The following is a 14,896-nucleotide window of genomic DNA, read 5'->3' as shown; positions in this document are numbered from 1 at the left end:
TTACCCAGGCTCTGACTCTTTACTCTGTATTTTTTAGTTTCTGCTTTAAATGGACTCACTTAAAGATTTTCCCCATTACAGATGATTCGGTGTGTTAAATCGTAGAATCATGGATCAGGTGTTTTGGAACGTGGAAAGCATTTTCGAGAAACAATCTGCCTTTGTATTCTCACTTGGCAGTTGAACATCTAAGAAATTGGATGACACAGCTGACTGTTAGGGGCATGGCAGGCAGAAAGGAAGGACAAGGTTCTAAGACGCATGAGGCCCACGCCGTTCTCCCTTTGCTATGTTTGTGCCACTTTGTCCAAACCACCCAGCTCCTCTGCATCTGAGATTAATCGTACTCGACACCAGGTCATGTCTGGGAAGTTTTTGAAGATCACTGAGGCAAGGTGCCATCAAGAATTTAAATATAGTTACTTAACACTTGATCATTTGGGTTCCTGGATTCGAATGAAAGTGCAGATAATTGCAAATAAAAACTTTGAATGCTTTAGAAATATTTTTAGCTCTGTTCTGTTTTATAATATATGACTTATTCTCAAAATTACATTATACTTATTTTTTACTCTGAAAGTTTTGAGATGGCTTTTGGCCAAAAGCCTTAAAATTCTGACCCAATAATTTGAAACAACAGATAGCTCAGAAAGCATTTATGTTCAGCTTTGTAAAACTTTACAAAATATTTCAGGTAGTGAATTTATCTTTTCTAAATATATTCCGTTCTGGAAAATGTTAAAATTAGTTTATTTTTCCTGAGTACAAAACACTAATAATGGGTGATTGAGGAAGTCAGTTTTAAATTAAAATTTGTCTTAGATAATCCACGGAGCCAAGACTTTGCATATGGATGTTACAGAGTTATTTGTATTCCAAATTCTAAACCCATTTGTTTTCCAGAGACTTTTCAGGTGCTTAGTAAAATACTTTGAGGCTTTTCCAAATTGAGCATTTTTAGGACATCAGTAAAATACTCAAAATTTAGAGAGGTAATTTTCAGACCACTAAAAATACTTATTATCAATAAAAAATACAAATAGAAAAGAACTCATCTTGTTATTTCTCTCCTTATACTTCATTCCCTCCCCTCTTTCCTTCTTGCAAGTACAGCTGGTAAACAGATGGTAGGCACAAAAGTTGCACAAACAAGCAGACACACATGCAAACCCACACACATACATCCTCTTAATGGGGAGACATGTTGTTGGGGTGTCCAGTGAAGACTTCTGGCTGAGGAGGACCCAGTTGTCAGGTCTCGGTCAGAGCTATTGTGGAGAGGGAAGGGTTGAAGTTGTATTAGCCCTGCATGTGTGTTTCACAGCAAGACCTTGGTAAGTCACACATCCTAAGTCCCAACATAGTGGAGCCTTCTTTCAGTTCCTAAGTTCTTGAATTTTTCTTCAAGTTCCTGGGAGGCAGAAAAGCCTGAATCATTTTGAGCAGGAGAGTGACATGATCAAATATGAAAGACTGTTCTCTGGCTGCAGTGAAGAGAATGGACATTGTGGGGGTGGGGGTGGGGGTAGTGGGTAGGGAGAGATGCAGGAGGGAGGAGGAGGGTGAGGGTGGAGAGGAAGCAGGGAGCCTAATAGTTGGCTTTTGCAGTAGTTCAGATGAGGGGGATAGAACCTGGGCTAGAGAAGTGTCCAGATTCCAGAAAAATGGAGTTGAATCGATAGGACATGGTGCATCGATAGGACAATCGATAGGACAATTCCTACTGAATTGGCAGTAGGAAGCAGAGGGAGGTATCGAGGAAAATCCCTAAATTTCTGGCTTAAACCTCTGGTTGGGTGGTAGAGTCATTTGCAGAAATGAGAAAGTTGGAGTAGGTAAAAATTTGTAGGAGAAGATCAAGAGATCTGTTTTGGACATGCTAAGTGTGAGATACTAGTAGAACATTCAGGTAAAAATGTCAAATAGACCACTCAGAGCTCAGAAGAGAGGTGTGGAGTGCTGGAGGACCCTTTATGTCTTTCAAAGCACCTATACACATTTTATCTCATTTACTCATATAAAAATCCCTTTAGGAAACTGGCAGAGCAGACACCGTTATCCCATATTTCATAGATGGGAAAATGGAAATAAAAAGATGTTCAGAGATTTAGCCAAGTTCATGTCCCCACGTTCCAAGGGCATCCTACGGGACATAATCATTTGATCCTGTTCTTCCACCTCTAAGTTTTATCAAGTGTTTTAGTCTGATTTAAGGCTTCTTTTCTGTTTTTTTTTTACAGGTGGATCAAGACGCAGGTTTGTCCCCTATATGGAGAGTCCCAGACTCCACAAGTGTTAATAGGGCACAAGGGAATCTTATTGCTGTCTCATGTTTTGGGGTCCAGTGTGAAAAGAAAGAGGATGATCGCCAGCTCATCCTGAGGAGTTGGGGGAGTTTGGGGCCATGGATTCCATCAATCCAGACAGCGCGGGCACAGCATAAATGGTCATAAAGTGTAGACTGCGGGCTTTAAAGAAAGCCGGTCCTTCTGTGTCCAGCGGAGGGACGGCTCTACCATCCTCTGGGTCCCAGCAGAGACAACAGCAGACCCATAGACCAAGAGCCTCTCTCATTGCTATAGGCAGTCCTAGAGAAGTCTCAGGCTCTCTCTCTTACAGGGCGGCCCAGTGTGGTCCCGACTTATTGAGTGTCTGGGCATCTAAGAGTTCAACCACTTAGGCATAAACACCTACCGGTTCTTTGAAGACATCTAGTTAAGTGCCAGTCCCATTTCAAGCCTATCTTTTGTGCCTATAAGACACCTCTGTTATAATCAAAGTGCAATAGCTTAAACTTTTGAGGGAAAATCAGGTGACCAAAGAGTCTCATGGAAAGCATCGTTGGCTAAGTGAACCCTAGGTTCCAGGGAGGTACATGTCTCAGAAATAGTACCAAGGCTCCAGATTCCTCTGCCCCTTCTCTCTAGCCAAATCTCCTCTAGCTTTAACAATTTGCTTTCCTGTGCATATTGAACGTTCCCTCCTCCTTTCAGCTCCAACATACCTTTTTCTCCTTTTATTAACTTGACATTAAACATGTCTACCCTCAGCTGCTACACACACTCTATTTTCAGTAGAAGGTGAACGTGGTTGCACTTTGGGTTCATCTGACATCTTGAACTATTTTTCAGATGTTGTGGGGAAAGCCAAACCCTAAATAACTTTAGCTGAACACTTTCCCCTTAATTTCTAGCCTCACATGTATTTAAAGGGAAATATATTCCACATGTTTCTGATTTCATTTTTCCCTAATTCCTCAAGAGGTTGAGACACGGTTGAGGTTCCAGAAGCCTCACGAACCTTTTCCCCCTACTCAGTCAAACACATCTTTCTCAGGCTTAGAAGCCCACTTCGAACCAAGGGTCAGTGACTTAATTGTCAGTTTTCTTCTGAAATAGGTCTACTTCGGAAATTATGGTCTAAAAAACGTCCACAGTTTTCTTCCAGTCTCCAATTTTCCAAGTTTTCTTTGGTCTATGTATTTAGGGCATTAAGAACTGCACACGCATGCAAGATTTTCTTTTGACTTAGTCTTTTGGATTTTATTTAGTTTCTCCTGTAGGTTGAGAGCTGAGACAGGGCCAGGGGAATGTGGAGTATAATAAAATTAAATTTGAGCAAGATGCTTTCACTATGTCTGGACAGTCAAGGGAGGGCGTTTGTGGCTAGAGAACAGGTGTGAGGACAAGAGGCCAAGTGAGAAGTCCTGAGACCAAGTGTGCTCCAGGGGATCGGAGAGAGAGAGAGGAGGAGTCCAAAAGAAGAGTGCTGGGGGCACCAAGGGTGGGGAAGGACCGCATCAGGGATCAAACCTAGGAGAGCTGTGCAGTGAGAGCGGGAGACCTGGCACCCCAAATCTGAGCATCTGTCTTTTAAGATTACAGGTTATTGTGGCAATAGGAAGGGTCCATTGGTGGAGGTCATTTTTCACCTACCAGTTTATTTTCCCAGCAAAGCAAAAAGCAGGCAGAGAATTTACTCAGAACTCACATCTTCAGGTCACTTGGGACTTGGGACATGTGCTGCAAAAAAGTTATAGGAACTAGGTTTTCCTTTCAAAAAGGTATCTCTAAAAGAATAAGCAAACTCAAGCAATAGCACTAGATCCACTAATGAGCCCAATGCCAGCTATTTCAAACACACAAACAATTAAGAAGCCGGGGGGGGGGGGGGGGCGGCGGTGGTGGACTGAGGAAATTCCAGGGAAAGAAAAGGAGAAGCACTTGAAAATAGGTGAGGTTCATTTCCTCCATGCGTAGAGTTTTCTCCAACAGTTGCCTCAAGGCTCAGTGTTTCTGGTATTAATAATTCACAGGAAAAGGTAATGAAGTCACCCCAGCTTAGGAATGGAGGTGATTTAGAGCCTGAACGAAGGACGTAACTTACAGGGAGTTTTCACCCTGGCCTTGTTATGCATCCCCCCAAAACCCTCTCCTGCGTTCGTTCTGACTCAAGTGTAGTTTCACTGATGAAATAGAATAGATTAATGTTTTGCAAAAGAATTACCACCTCAAGCTTGGGACACTGACTATACATCAATTCTACTTCCACAGCCAGTTTCTGTTGAGCGTGATTATCTGAAGGCAGCTCTTGGCCTATGTATACAATTAGCAGGGTTAAAAATGAAGATTTAATGACTCAGGATTCAGTTGTTCAGTTTTCAGTATACCTACAGTTCCCAACTAATCACTCTAACGCACCCTACTTGGAAGGGACCATTGCGTCTGGGACCTGTTTTTGTGGACACAAATCAGGTGCTCGAGGGCCGGAGCTAGTGTCGTCCCACAGGGAGTGACTCAGGGAAAGAGGGCAGGCAGGGCTGTGGCTGTGTTACTCCTACCCAGAATTGCCCTGAAATAGCGTGGACTTGGCGCCATTCTGAAAGGTCTGTATTTCTGTCCTTACGCTAGTCCCATATGGTAGAAAAGAAGGGCATCAAGACCACCTGTCCAAACCAAGCAAGTGAGCTGCGGCCAGAAGAGGTGAAGGCTGTCAGCCTTCTGCATCTGACATATTTGCTTATTTCACTGCCTCCACCCCTTCTTCCGGCTCCTGATATTCACAGAGGAAACCCGCTGCCCTTCCTCTGCAGTAACAGAGCCATCTTAGTAGAGGGTGACTGCTTTCTCCCATGTGTCCCCAACAATGACAGTGCCCCTGTGACAGCAAACGGAGATGTCCCCTCCCTCCCTGCCTCCCTGAGACCCACGGCTGTGTGGCGGCTGTGTGCTGGAGCCGAGGCGGCCCTTGTGTAATGTTACTTGACTTATACATATTTTATTATGTTTGGCTGTTGGTGATGTTGAGATGAAAATTATTTCCAGATTATAATAAAGGCTGCCCTCTATTAAAGGAGTGTGGTTAGATCACTGACCATATTAACATCCTCAAAACTGGGGACTATATATCAAAGCATTGAGGAAGCAGGGGTTTCAAAGGTTGGGGGCGACACAGGGAACCCAACAACCCACATGTAGTGTTCTTGGCTTAAAGGAACTGCTGAACTTTGGAAAAGATTTATACCACATTTATTATGATGCAGCAACATCACCAAGGATATAAACCAGTCATTGGCACTCTCTCAAAGAACACATCATTGTAACTCGTTATAACAATACTGCTGTGATATGTGCTCGTAATATTTATAAAGGCTAAGCTATGAAAACAGTACATGCCAACTGTCAGCAGTGATGTATCATTTAAAAAAAGAGAGAGAGAACGTACACGACGTAATGGTTTAAATGAACTCTGTAAAAATACGCCGCTCCGCTGAAGCCGGTTGGCCGTCTGGCCCTCTGGGGTCACACGCTGCTTTCCAGGATTCGCTGCAGCCTGGCCTTGGGGAGCTCTCTTCCCTTCCTGTAGTTATTTTCAGAAATTCTGCAGTGTTCTTAGCAAACCTCACCTGATCCTGTACCTGGTTACTTAGTGCCTAGCAGAGTGCTTTGCTAAGAATGCTTGCAGTCGATATATGTGGGCCGATTTCATTTTTATACAAATGTGGGATACTTATTGGCCAGTCAGATGGTGGGGCTGAGGGTTTTGCTTCCTTGTGGAAAGAAAAGTGATTGGGGCCATCTTGAAGGGGCGGTCATACGGTCTGGCTGATGATTCGGGCTCCTGACTTTGGGCCGGTTCTGGAAAGATACTCAAGGAGCTTTTCAGAAACCAGCGTGGCGTGAGGAACCAACAATTTCCCAGTGAGATGTCTGTTGGACAGCTGAAACCACAGCAGCAACCACGGGAGCAAGGGAGAGAAGGAACACTTAATAGTCAAACCGGGAACTGACCATGGGGGGGTGACTTCTGAGGGGTGGGCAAGGTGCTTAGTCCATAAATCATTCTATCTAGTAAAAAGCCAAAATAATTGGCAAAATCCATCCCGTCACTACAGAAGGGAGACAGGAGGGGAAGGGGGGGGTGGTGGCAGGGAGAGAAGAGAGAGTGACCACTCTGTAAAGTATGAGCTCTGAACATGTGGGCACAGACAGAACTTCTCGTCATTAGCGGATCAGCAATAAAACGCCGAAGGGAACTGTCCCCTAATGAGGAAGAAGGTGAACGGGGCAGACACATTTCCTTTGACCAGTCTGTGCTAAGGTTCAAAACAGATACGGACGTAGTTAAGAGACCAACCATGGGGGAAAACTAGCTGGTATTATTTGGAGCTTTATATGCATTTATGAACACATGCATATCCACGTAGATGATTTAGAGAGCTATAGATTATTTCTGCCAGAGTGCAGGGTTATTTGTCTCCACTAAACCTTTACTCATTTTCTTAACCATAAAAGGTCTTGAGTTAAAAGCAACTTATGGTATTTTGAAGAAGCGATACCTAAATGATTTGGAGTCAGTCAACCCTTACAGTCAAAATACTTTGTCCAGTTTTATTAGCTGCTCTTATGGAATGATGACAGATCCATTCCTGCTTTACAGAGCCATGAGCCTTAGGTGCACCAGTCACACAGATGAGGTGAAGTGTACCTAGAAGAGCAGTGAGGTAAGGGGATGAAGAAGGAAAGGGGAAGAGACAAAGAGTGGGACCAGGAGCCCTGCCAGCAGGGTGGGGCTGTGGTCAGTGGGAGAACATGGCGGGAGGGGGAGGGAAGCCACTTAGGGAGGTGGCCGACCAAGGAGATCAGAGGGCTCAGAGAACATATTTCACAGGCTTGTTCTGGAGGGTTTAGCTATGGTGATAGCCTTGCTGGCTTCTGGCTGATTAGAATGCAATGACCCGGTGACCCCTAGTTTCAGCAAGGTACCATTCCATTACAGAACTCCTGGAGGAATTTCCACTCTTGCCAGAGGCCTCAGCAGGGAAGGAAGCCGGGAGTCACGCTTTGAGAACTCTGCAAGTTAAGAGGCTGTCTGGGAATGTTCATGTCACTCTGGAGAAAGAAGGGCCCCGTTTCTCATGAAGCAATCATTCCTGGAAGCTGACTTGCTTTATCCATGCTCTATCAATCTGCCACCCTTTAGAACTAAATCTAGTCCCAACATTTTTATAATGCTATTTGATAGTTTGAGACCAAGTCAAATTTTATCAGACCCACATTGTCATAGTTCCAATAGAGAGGCTAAAGAACTGCCCTCTAAACATGAGGTTAAAAAAAACTTGTGTTCCTCATTAGCCACAGACTTTATTTATTTTAAAGATTTTATTTATTTATCTGACAGAGAGAGAGAGAGAGACGGAACACAAGCAGGGGGAGTGGGAGAGGGAGAAGCAGGCTTCGCGCTGAGCAGGGAGCCCGATGTGGGGCTCTATCCCAGGATCCTGGGATCATGACCTGAAGCCGAAGTCAGCCACTTAACCGACTGAGCCACCCAGGTGGCCCTAGCCACAGACTTTAAATTTCATCGTTGGAACTTCCTCAACTTAGCCGAATGTTAGGTGAAACAGCCTTAATCAGGGACATTCTCACAACTGTTAATATTTGACGTGCACACTGAGAAATGTTCTCGGCACAAAGTTGGGTTTGTGTCTCTCTGTTGTCCTCAAACCCCAAAACTTATACAACAGTGATAAGAGGACAAAATACGAACAAAAGAATCAGGTGCTCTGAAAAATCAGCTACATCCTGCTGGGTTTGGTACTAAGAACCCAAGGATTCTAAGGTCTAGGAGGCTGGGGCACCTAGGTAGCTCAGTTGGTTAAGTGGCCAGCTCTGGATTTTGGCTCAGGTTATGATCTCAGGGTCCTGGGATTGAGCACCGCCCCCCACTCAGGCTCCACACTCAGAGGGGAGTCTGCATGAGGATTCTCTCTCTCCCTCTGCTCCTCCCTCCACTCACGCTCTCTCTCTCTCTAAAATAAATAAATCTTTTAAAAAAAAAATAAAGTCTACGGGTCTTTCCTGAGTGCAGGGAAATGGTTTCCTCTTGAACAGCAAATCATCTCACCCATAGGTCTCCCTGGTTGATTTCCGCACTGGGTCTCAGAGGTAACATTGCCTTCTCACTTAAGGAGCATTAACTATTTTAGATGTGACCTCATGTAACAATGAATTATCAACATTAGACATAAAAATTTTGGAAAGGGAGATTCAGCTGGAGAAAATGCTATGCCACTGCATTTTCTTCTTTTAAAAAATTTGTATTCCAGGTTCTTCATTCCATGATTGCATCAGACATTTAAATAAGGAATGTTCCTCTGCAAATTCCTGAGCAGAGATAACTCTTCTAATTTTGGAGCTGGAAGAGACCTTGATCCAATCTTCAATTTCACGAATGAGGAAAAGAAGATCAAGTGACTCGCCCGTGCTCATCTGAAAGAAATGGTTTATTTTAGGAGTTAAGGGGCTCAACGTAAATGAAATGAGCTAACCAAGCACCTGCTCCATTTCCTATTGTACCCCGAGTGGAGTTTAAAATTCGAAGCTAATGTTTAAACCTGAGTGACCACACTTCTGTCGCTTCTCCCCCACTTCCAGGCTAAGGGAAGTCGATCTGAAAATGTTCTTAATGACCTTCATTCCCAGGATCACATTCATTCTTTCCCTCTTGGTGTCATCAGCAGATGGGTCACTCTGTCCAGAATTGGCCCTGGCTGCAGAAAGAGGGAGGCTTTACAATTCTAGAGGGATACCGGGCAGTCTGGTTGAAATGGAGAGGAAGAAAGCATGACAAGAGAAGAAAGTGGCCACGGTCCCAAGAACTTGTTCAGTGTTGCTAGCTGCGAAAAAAACCTTTATGTTCTTACCACTTTTCCAGAGCCTTCCATCATGGAATCTCTTCTGGGGATGACAGCCTGACACTCCACAGAAAAGCTATGGCAACTCTCTGAGGGAAGTTCTGACTCCTTTTTCTAGGAAGGAGGATCCCTGAGCAGACCCGTGCATATTTGTCCTGTTAGCTATACCTACAGACCCATCTGTCTTGTATTGAAATGAGCAGCTCACTCTTCTCTACCAGTTCGCAAGCACCCAAAGGCAGGGCCCCCGTGAAGGACAGTGCCTCTCCCAGGGGACGGCGTTCAGCTTTGACTTGGGTGGAGCTGTCCTCTTCTCTCCCGTCTGGCTCTCTGGTTCTATTCTCCCCCCGTCCCTCTCTTTTACAAGCACGCACGCGCGCGCGCGCACAGCCCCACCCCCGCGACCTCCCCGTCACGCTCGCGCTCTCCCCAGGCTTTGTTTGGCGGCTCCCGCCCGCTCCGCCTGCACCCCCAGGGCGTCCCGGTCCCCAGCCCCTGGGCGCGCAGGGGGACATCGCGGCGCCGCAGGCCTGGGGGGGGGGGGACTGGACCGCGCCGACGGCCGGATGTGTGGGACGGGGCGAGACGGAGGCGCATGGCCCCACACAGTGAGAGTCCCAGCCGACTCCCGCGGGTTATTCCCACCGTAGAGGGCCCGAGAGCGCCACCCCGCCCTCTCCGGCAGCCGCCGCGCGAACAAAGGCCGGCGGGCTCGCGGCGCTCCCCCTAGCGGCGGCTCCTCCCGCTGTGGCCGCGGCGCGGCCTTCAGGGCTGCCTCGGCCGCGCGAGAACGCCCTCGCCACCCCGCCGCCCAGACGTGTGTCTGGCGCTGCGCTTTCTCTCTCTGGCCCTCCCGGACGGTGCCCATTTTGACGTCCTTGTCATCCAGTCAGAAAAGAAGCCGTTCACAAGCCCACATATTTTCCTCAGTGAGACAAAGGAGTAAGTGATTCCCCTCACTCGGAGGGTGAGGAGCGGTTCAGAGGGCGCACTTCCGTCCTCGGGTTTGGGCGCCGCTGATGGAGGCTTACGTCGCCATTTATTTGCTCCAGCTGGAAGCGGGGGCTCGGGGGGCTCAAAGAAAACCCTTGAAAATTTTTCTGGAAGTGTGTACGGATCTACGGGATGGGGGGACGTATTCCGCTTGTCAGAGCGGACTGAGAGCCCAAGAAACCACAATGAAAACAATCAAAACACAAAACACACACAAAACCCTACCGCCCAGTAGCCTCCATGAAAATGCTGACCGCTGTTATCAGCCCCAGTGCGGGGTCTTCCCGTGGCTAGCAAAGGGACGGTTCAGACATTGTCCTGAGCCACATGGGGGGCGGGGGGAGGTCAGTCTCGGGATAGCGGATGTGCCCCCAAGTAACCACCGGCAGAGGAAGAGCAGAACCACCATCTGAGGGGTTCTGGCTTGTGAAAATGACTCAACTTGTTTGGGGGTGAACTTGAAAGTGTGCAGCCCAGATGGAAGGTTTAAGATCCGTCCTGCCTGACACAGCTGTGGTCTCCAAGTTGCCTTGGGATTGAGTCGGGCCACACCCACAGCTGTAGCCAAGCAGTGCTATTTGAAACTCCCCCAGGGCCAGCTGCTGTGAAAAGAACAGTTTATTACACAAAATAAAACAAAATGCCCGCTCATCTTTACAGTTTCACGGTCTGCCTTGGGGAGAAGAAAAGGAGTTTTAGTTTTCACCCCTTGTGCACCAAGTCGGGGGGCCAATTCTGGGAAGATCTGGAAAGTTCACGTTATGCTGTTCACTCACTGTCTGACCATGGACCTAGCACTGCAGTCAACTGCTTCTCTTTGTGGGAAATGGGGGGAATGACATTTGCCATGGGGATGTTACAGAGTGCCCTGGCCACAAGGCTAGATTCAGATGACATGCTTAATATAATCCTTTTCCTCCATCATTTCAAACAAAGATAGCTGAGATTGGGCCACTTGTTTGCCCTAATACTAACTTTAGGAAGTTCATTCCACTGGACTCCTGTTTCTGAAGAGCAAGCTTTCAAAGAAACAGGTGAACCTGAAAAGCTGTATAAAATTGGGTTATTGAGGGAAATATTGAAGTGTTTCTCCTCTAAATACAACACAGACAAGAGACAGGGAAAGAACCTTGTCAAATGAAGCATCAGAACAATTGGAGTAAAGATGAAAAGTTCTCTCCCCATAATATTTAGCATATGGGCTACATGCTCTTTATTTAGTGTTAAGAGGAAAAGAGCCCCCTTGTCCCTTTATTATCTCTCAGGCCCCTACTATACTGAATTAGTCTCTTTGAGCCTAGAAAAACGACTACTTAGTTTGCACTCTACACAGGAGAATCCAGCCTGATAGTGGGTATGAAAGCATTTCTATGGTAGTGAAGCATCTGAAAGAAACATGAACTAAGTTGATCAACCAGATGTTTTGTCTACACAATACTAAGCATTAAGGTATTTCCCTCTCTGTCGGTACTTGGTGTCATATAGATGAAACACTTGGATGGATAATTGAGTTTTTTCCTCTTTGTTCAGGTATTTATGATATACTGAAACAGCTGAAGAAGTATTCAGTTCAAAGTTCAGAGGGAGGAAACAGAGAAACAGGAGACAAGGGAGGTAAATAAAAGCAAGGACCAGGACCTCCACTGGCCTCTCTGGGGTCACAGCCTTCTGGGTGCACAAGCAGAGGGCACCTTTTATGAAGAAAAAGGCACTACTTCCTAATGATAGCAACCCCATGCCAGAACATGTGACTTTGTTGTCAGAGCACGGATGAGGTTTCAGCCTCCATTCTTCCCTCAGCTCCAAGCTTTTGTGCAGTGTGCTAGCCATGCAACAGTACTTAGTAGCCTTGGAAAGTCATCAAAGGGAGTAGGAGAAATGTTAAGTGTTAAGGGACAAGTGGATATGAAGAAAGGGATAGAGTTTTACTTTACTCACCAGCTTCCCCAATGAATGTGCACAGTGCAGAGGGCAATCCTGTTACTGTCAATTTTGGCCCAGCCAGGAAAATATTTGCCCCTCCCCCCCACCTTTTTTTGGCACGTGTGAGTGCCATTTATTTATTTATTTATTTATTATTTTTAAGTTAAGGAGAGGCTTGCTATTAATTCCAGTCATGTATTTACTGCCTTTTCGATTTGGTGCTGTGTCTGTCAAGTTTTCACTTCCCTGGAATTTTAACTCCCATCTCCCTCCCCGCTCTACTCTCCCGTCTGTAACACAAATGCCTTTTTAAATTTTTGCTAGTTTAATTAGTGCATGAATTCATTTTGATTGATGAATTGATGTGGCTTATTGGCATGAAGATTTTCCTTCCCTCCCAGCACTGTATGTAATAGAAACGGCTTGTGTGGGGGTGACACCTGCTTTGATGCTGCAGACACTCTGTTTGATGCGGAAAGGCCAGCCATTCAGCTGTGATTCTCTAGTCTCTGGGGAGATATTTTTTCATGGCTGTTGGTGGAGTGGGGGAAGGCTGGTGGTGAGTAGGAGGAGAGAGTGGTGTGGAAAGTGATGGCTGAGAAACAACATAGCTAAGAATTTAATGTTTATATTTTATTGGACTGATTTTGAAATAGTCATTGTTCACACCCTGGACCCAGGAGGAAAGGAGACCTTGACTTTCTGCCATCAGTAGTAAGGCATTGTGAATTAGTGCAGTGAGTTGAAAATTTCCAACGCCTCTTGCCAAAGAATTAAGCTGAAATTAGCACACAGTTGGTAACAATTTGATTTCTGGTCTCACTTTAATCAGAGGGGATTAATGGTTAAAATTTTTATTTCTAATCTCTCTTTAGCCTGACTAACAAAAGCTGTCACTTTCATGAAAACTGCAAAATGAAGAGGGATTTATAAGCTCTCTGAGAGAATAAAAGCTAAAGTGCTAAGGCCCACTTTTCAGACCATAAAATTTTCAAATTCCCCCAATAGTCCCTCACATACTGCTAGAAGAGCTGACTGCTGCTGGGCTCAGTAATGTTTATTGCTGGACAAAGGTGGTGGAAGAACTTGAGTGCATTCTTAATGACTTCAAAACTCCAGATGAAATGCAGTAATCTTCCTGGGGAAAATGAATATCACAGAGCAGAGTAGGAAGTAGGATTTTAATTGTGAATAGAGCATTCCTCAGAGTATTTCATACATTCATATATATGTAATATATACACCTCTTTTTCCTTTCCCTGTTCTTACCTGAGTTAGACCTCCCTGTTACCTTCCCTCCATTTGAGTTCACAGCAAAGTTGTACAACTGGTGGAGTCTGTCCCCACTGTACTAAGATTTTCCCTGAGTTTCCTTTGAACAGTTTCTCGTTGACTCCCACCCCCAACAGACCCTCACTGCACACCCTTGTCCAGACTTTGCCCCATCTCAACCCCACTTCCCACCAAAACCAAGTGTTGTTACAAATCTTTATGCACTCATTTCTCACTTTTTCATTTTGAGTGTCTGGAGGGCAAAGTCTGTGCCCTTATTGTTTGTGCCACTGTGCCCACAGTGTCTTGTGTGCTGAAGGCATGCTCAGGTCAGAGTTGCAGGTGCAATGCCGGGATGCTGGGGAGGAGATTTTCGCATCATGTGAGTAGTGGGACCAGATGGTCTTTAGAGTCCCTTCTACTCCCCAGTTGCGTGATACTAAAGCCTTACCAGAAGGGGCAACTGGCTTCCTCACTCCTTTTCTCTAGTTTGGTCGAAAATAAATATGAACCTTTTCTCTGAGGTTTAATTATCTTCTGATAAATATAATCCTCAATGACTGGACTGCTCCCAAAGATTATACCGCAGAATGAATACCTCTTTAAATAATGGGCTGGGCAATAAGAATGAATTCTCCAACGTGAAGATCCAAGAACCATCAGCTCTCACAACTCTTTGTTCTTCCAGTCATATTAATTCTTCCTCTCTTATCAAAATGAGTCCGGCATCCATTATTTTGGAGGACTCCCTCCACCTCTAATGAATTAACAAGCATCTAAGAATTTAAGTGGTGCCAGGAAACCTTGAAACACCATGGTCCTGGCTCACGGTGGCCTTAATCTTTCCAGTGAGCCTTCTGCTAAATGGGGTGCTATTCACCATTGTCAGGCAGTACTGGTCAAGGCAGCCCACAGAGCTGCCCTCACAGCTTTCCCTCACCCACCTCAGTCCAGCCATGGGGCACCCTGGCTGTCCCAGGGGCACCTCAGTCCAGCCATGGGGCACCCTAGGTCATGGTCCTTACCATCTGTCCACTACTTGGTCTCCCTGCGGGAGTGGGGCACATCAACCTCCTCTAACGCTTGGGGTCCTTCCCCTTCCTCATCTTCTCTATGATCCTTAGACAAGAAAAGCCTCCCTATTTTTTCTTAATTCTTACAGCAGAGAAAGACACAACCATCTTAACTCGTAGTGGATGAGGAGAGATTGGGTAGATTAGTGACACTCTTCATTTCTACTGAAATAAATCTATCTGTATGTATCTATCTACCCATCCATCTATCTGTCTACCATCTACCTCCATGTCTACATCTCCATATCTATCTTAGGTTGATTCAGTATTGAACTCTAACTTGCTGTTTGACAAACACTCTTCTAGTTCACCTTCTTCAGTGGTACCATACCTGTGTTGCCTGGGTTTGCATGTGATTGTATGCAGCAGAAACTTGACTACAGTGGCTTAATACCAAACAGGGATTTATTTTCTTCATGTAATAAAAATTCCCAGGATA

The 14,896-nt window shown here is 45.6% G+C and overlaps 1 pseudogene; it reads right to left on the bottom strand.

The window, feature by feature from the left end:
* Positions 1 to 10,152: 10,152 nt before the first annotated feature.
* Positions 10,153 to 14,896, bottom strand: part of LOC148164696 (uncharacterized) — a 149,026-nt pseudogene continuing 144,282 nt past the window's right edge.

Source organism: Eumetopias jubatus, unplaced genomic scaffold (genome assembly GCF_037043125.1).
Source record: "Eumetopias jubatus isolate StellerSeaLion01/CBP00866 unplaced genomic scaffold, mEumJub1_p1.0 scaffold_3, whole genome shotgun sequence".
In the NCBI taxonomy this organism is placed as follows: Eukaryota; Metazoa; Chordata; class Mammalia; order Carnivora; family Otariidae; genus Eumetopias; species Eumetopias jubatus.
Note: the sequence above shows the minus strand (reverse complement) of the source record. Positions and strands in the feature narration are given on the sequence as shown.